The sequence below is a fragment of the Carassius auratus genome, chromosome 45 (genome assembly GCF_003368295.1).
Source record: "Carassius auratus strain Wakin chromosome 45, ASM336829v1, whole genome shotgun sequence".
In the NCBI taxonomy this organism is placed as follows: domain Eukaryota; kingdom Metazoa; phylum Chordata; class Actinopteri; order Cypriniformes; family Cyprinidae; genus Carassius; species Carassius auratus.
In genome coordinates, this window is record NC_039287.1 from 16791067 (window position 1) to 16797066 (window position 6000).

The 6000-nt window shown below is 37.8% G+C and overlaps 1 protein-coding gene across 1 annotated transcript in view; it reads right to left on the bottom strand.

Annotated features, from left to right (window-relative positions):
* Window positions 1-4827, bottom strand: part of LOC113063437 (exostosin-1-like) — a 278536-nt gene extending 273709 nt beyond the window's left edge. Inside the window, exon 1 of the mRNA XM_026233824.1 lies at window positions 3581-4827. The gene's annotated coding sequence lies outside the window, so the exon portion shown is untranslated. The remainder of the gene's footprint in view (window positions 1-3580) is intronic.
* Window positions 4828-6000: the final 1173 nt, after the last annotated feature.

Genomic DNA, 6000 nt, shown 5'->3' on the forward strand with positions numbered 1-6000 from the left:
ATGTGTATCAGTAAATTTGAAGTCACAGAGTGAAATGTTTTAAGAGTTGCAAACCTTTAGCCTTTTTTTCTCTCCCACAAACACAACACAACAGTTACACCTTCTCAAATTCTTCATTGCAGGTGCACAAATCCTATTCTACAAATCACACATTTAGAAACTCATACGCTCACATTTTTGAAACAATTGCTGCAGTGAATGTGGTGCAAAACGCATTTACACACCCGCATCAAGAAATGTGCAGTCGTGGAGAAATGTTGAACATCCGCAAATCAGTACGTGAATTCATCAAATGAGAGTTGCACACTTGTAGAATATTTTCTCAGAATGTCTTGTATATTTTTATAACACAAACACAAAGTACATAACTACAGCTTCTTGAATCTGCTGCGATGAAGCTCAAACACTGTTTTTCGCTTTCAAGCGACAAGTTTCGCGCTCTCCCTTTTGCACCGAGATATTTGGTTCAAAAGTGATTTGTGCATCTGTAGAGGTAGTGGGCGGGGCTGTTTAGAGATTACAGAATTTCAGCCAATCAGAAGAGCTACTGAGCCAGTAGATATTCGCCCCAAGCAGTTTTACGCCCCTGTTGTTCCTCATGCGTCCAGTAGGGGGAGGCTGCAGACCTATGACCTACTGTAAAATGTATTATTTATATATATATTTATAAACTGTTTTTATATACAGAGATTGACTGATATATGATGTTGTGAATTTATATTAAGTTATATTTAGATATTAACCATATTCAGGCCATTAGACATACAGTACTGTGTAATCATATGGATCCTAAATGAAATATTTGCTTTACAATTCACAATTGCTCGTTATACAGCAACAGAACATGTTCTACATAGCATTTTATGAAGACCAACAAAATTTAACAATTTTCTAAAGTTCCAAGGGTCATTTAAAAGAAAGACAATATTGTTGTTCACAAAAAAAAATGTATTAACACCATGACTTGGTTATTTCTTAACAGCATGACTCCTGTAGATGACTCTCCAATGGTTTGCCACTCTTCTTTAATTGTTTCTTTATCCTGCGGTCAAAGTGATCCCACTCACTGATAAAAATAAATAAAAAAGCAAAAGTTGCATAGTGGTAGAAAACAATGGTTATTTATAAATAATGGCAGGATGTCATGTTTCAATTTTTTTTTTCTTTATAGGATCCTTACAGTACCTTGCGTCAATGACAGGTCCTCGAAGGAATTTCTCCTCAGCCTCCAAGATGGACACATCTTTCACAACAGCAACAGCACAGATGATGGACTGCCAGAGAAAGATTTATCACAGCCCAAATAAGCCAAGCATCATTTTGCTTTTTTTTTTTTTTACAACAAAATCCAAAGTTCCTTTTCTATATTAAGCACAAAACTATTATTTTATAGAAATTATCTAACATTATGGATAAACTATTTGACATTAAAAACAATGTGAATATGACACCATGCAGAGCACAACTAACACACAAGACCATACCTCTGGAAAAGGGACATCCATAATGAATCTGATCTGGTCACTGTGGGTGTGTGTAAGTGTGCCATCCAAAATTGAAGTCATCTGAGTGTAGATAACATCAATTCGCTCCTGATCTTCAATGAACAATATTGATGGAACACTTGGAAAAAGTGTCAAGTCACTTTGATTGTTTTTTTTTTGTTTTTGTTTTTTTTTTGTCCATTGATGATAGACTGTGGTTAGTTAAGTTTGAGTCAGACAGAACATCTGACTCAATCAAGTACTTTTGCCTCTCGAAATAAACTGATCCATCTTTTGAATTGATATCGCTATTCTTTCTTATTTAATTGATCAATCTTTTATAAATAATAAATGTTGCATCATTACACAATACAATCAACAACAAGTACTTTAGCAGATTATTTAACATACCTCATCCGTATCGCTTCAAGAAGGTCTGCTGCTATCATACATATAGATATGGTCTGCTGTTCTTATAAATGACTGGGCTCATATACTAATATACTGCCTTCCCCTACTGGACGCATGAGGAACAACAGGGGCGTAAAACTGCTTGGGGCGAATATCTACTGGCTCAGTAGCTCTTCTGATTGGCTGAAATTCTGTAATCTCTAAACAGCCCCGCCCACTACCTCTACAGATGCACAAATCACTTTTGAACCAAATATCTCGGTGCAAAAGGGAGAGCGCGAAACTTGTCGCTTGAAAGCGAAAAAACAGTGTTTGAGCTTCATCGCAGCAGATTCAAGAAGCTGTAGTTATGTACTTTGTGTTTGTGTTAGAAAAATATACAAGACATTCTGAGAAAATATTCTACAAGTGTGCAACTCTCATTTGATGAATTCACGTACTGATTTGCGGATGTTCAACATTTCTCCACGACTGCACATTTCTTGATGCGGGTGTGTAAATGCGTTTTGCACCACATTCACTGCAGCAATTGTTTCAAAAATGTGAGCGTACGAGTTTCTAAATATGTGATTTGTAGAATAGGATTTGTGCACCTGCAATGAAGAATTTGAGAAGGTGTAACTGTTGTGTTGTGTTTGTGGGAGAGAAAAAAAGGCTACAGGTTTGCAACTCTTAAAACATTTCACTCTGTGACTTCAAATTTACTGATACACATGTGTGGCTTTTCTCTACAACTACAAATCGCACTGCCACAGGTGCTCAGTTAATTTGAATCAAAAATACCTTCATAGAAAACGACCTTTTGCCTATAGGGGCGCAATTGTAGTATATACGCTCTGATGGGTCGTATTTCAGGGATTTGGACAAACGACCTATACAAGCGTATTGGTTGGAGGACAGGTTGCAAAGGTAGCCCACCGGATAACAGACTTTTAGAATTATTTAGAATGTAAGAATTATTATTTTTAAGAATTAGGCTTATTATCATTATGAAAGCCAGTGTGGAATTAAAATCAGAGGTCTACGGTCTTAATCTTGAAGCGCCATCTGAGATTTGTGTCTAGCGCTGTGAATTTGTGATGTGTAGATGTATAATAAAGTGATAAAGTAATGACAGAAGGCTACTTATATTTTGTCAACATTACAAGCAGGATACAGACCCTTAAGAAAAGGGCTCTGTTGCTATAGTAACCGCCTCAGGTGAAAGTCTTGGCAACTTTGTCAGTTTAACTAATCAAATTTTTGTCGTTACTAAAACTTTGTGAATAAAATGTATATACACTTCATATATACTTTTAAGTGTACAGATATAACTGTTCCTACTGTGGGATGTGGCTTCAAAAACTTGCCTCTTCTAAAACATGGTAAAAAACTGACTACATAGCTAGTTTACATAAATTACACACTTTCTAATATATATATATATATATATATATATATATATATATATATATATATATATATATATATATATATAAAAGAGAAACTTGTTTATTTAGTGAGGCTGTTTCAGTACCAAATGTGAGCTTTTTACTCTCATTTTAAAACTCAAACTGGGGCATTATTTATAAAACTAGAGAATAAAATAATCTTATTAACATAGGCTATAACATTGTACTTGCAACTTATGTAGTATATGCTGAACAAACTGAAACTGCATGCATAGAGATACAGAGATGCTTTACCTCAGTCACCTGTTGAAGCTTCAATCATCTACTGAAGAGAAGAGGACCTTCAGTGATTCCCAACTTTAGATTAGAAATCAAAGCACTATCAAGTCAGTGCATTATAAGGAGTTGTGCTTCCAGCCATTTCTGTTTTCATAAAGCATGTTTTGATCCAGTACGTCAGTATAACAAGGTGCTGAAAAACACACGCTGTCTGAATCCATTAATCTGATCAAGCAACGTGATGTTCGTTATTCGCTGTTTCTGTCTTTACATGCATGGTTTAAATATCTACATACTCCCATATGCCATAGTGCAACTTAAAATCCACCGAGTCTTCTTTAAACTGCATTCCGTCCAAGTCTCGATTCATCACAACCTCAGCCTACTGAAATACGCCAAATATCTCCAGAATCAGAGATCCTTCTACAAACGTGAGGATTTTCAACCTCTATCTCTCTGGATAAATGTGCAGGTTTTAGAGCAAAATCCATCGCAGAGTGTCTGAGACATCCTGAGCGCTCAAGTTGCGTTCACAACTCTCCGAAACCAAGACGAAACTTCTCATCACGCTCGTGCACTCGCAGCATCCTACAGACTCTGATAGCATCTCATAATCCTCCTGGACCACAGCTTTCAATCGCAATAAAGTCCTTCCAGCGGTTTGATTTAATTTGAAGCTAGCTGTCAGTCACAGCATGATCCGGAGTCAATCCAGGGACCACGTGCACAGACTCCAAAACAATCCCCAGTTTCGCTCTCATGACACTCCGATGTCAATTCATCTGTTTTCGATGCTCCTACAAATGCAAGCACTGCGGATGATCGGGTGTCCGCGTTTGGCGTGAAAGTGAACTGCTGTCATCTGAACGTCCCTTCACTCCAGCGCATCTTCACCGGGACGAGTCCAGCAGAAGGACGCACGCGTTCTGTCGCACGCCTGTCTCTCTATAAGCAATCCCAGCAAGTCTTCTCCTTCAGAATCAGCAGGCGAGGAGCATGATGGAGAGCTCCTGGGGAGAGTTGAGGAATCCGCTCAGGATCTCTGTGAGCTTGAGCCTCCCACCGCCACTGAGTCATTCCTCTCTGTTACTAGTAGAAGAGGCGCCGAGAGACGGAGCGGTCAGCGTCGAGCACCTCAGGAGAACCGCGCGCGGATCAGACGCGCGGCCACGAGGACGCGCTCGAGCGCAAGCGAGCCACAGGCTGCAAACATCTTCACTGAGAAACTCTGTGATGATCCACCTCCACTGATGCACACTGCACCGCGGTAACAATTCCAACACATCGACAATTTTATTGTGAAAATCAAAGTGTTTTTCAAAGTACATTTATTCAATATATCAAGCGTTAAAATGTGACACAGGTACGTGTCTATAAATTACAAATGTTGACAGTTTTACACTTAAAGTAGGCTAGCATTAGGTGCATTACACAAATAGTTTATTTACAAGTTAATATAATTCTGATATTCAAGTCTTCAGTAATTGTAATTGTCTAATACTTTATAAAATCACGGAAACCATTTAAAGCTTCCTGCTAAATGCAGCCTAATAAGATAACATTTTGCAAACAGTAAGATTTGTCCTCTGCAGTTTCACAGCATCCTGAATAGCCTATAATGATGTTATTATGAAAGCACTTTCATTAATGAAATTGCGTATCATTTTAATAAAGGAGAGTTGATGAATTATTTTAATAATGTATCACGTTATATCCGGTCCATCGATCTCATTCATAACACACTATTAGATGATGGACAGTGCTGCTCGCCATAGTCACAGTTTAATCAGCTGATAGCAGTAATTCTAAGATATTGCTGAGTCAACGAAAACATTAGGCTACATTACATTTTATTCACGATCAATAATGCTTGTAATGAAAAAAAAGTAAAAGAAGACTTATAATAGCTAAGTAAGGAGCTTACACAAACAATGGGAAGTGTGTGTGTGTGTGTGTGTGTGTGTGTGAGAGAGAGAGAGAGAGAGAGAGAGAGAGAGAGAGAGAGAGAAGACAAGAATCACTCGAACTGTGACCATGTTCATTCAGGGACCAGTGAGGTTTGTGTATTGCAAAATAAATGCTCCCATCTAGTGGTTGATGTTGGTAAGATAAAAGCCTTATAAAAAGATCAAAATATAAAAACATAGCAGAATGTAAACGCAATGAACAAACAGTAGCCTTGTTAACTCTCTCTCCCTTGATCTGATCTATAAAGCAGCGACAGGGTTGTATTCCGTACTGACAGGTTTTGACCTGTCTGGATCACAGGGATGTCCTTGGGCTATAGTAGCAGATGCCTAAAGCACAATGTGGTAGATTTCAGACAGCTCTGTCATTCCTCTAAACATGAGCACAAAAAAAAAAAAAAAAAAAATTCAAATACAAATGTAATTGCCAAAAGCATCCTTACAGATAAAAGCTGGATTTTCAAACTA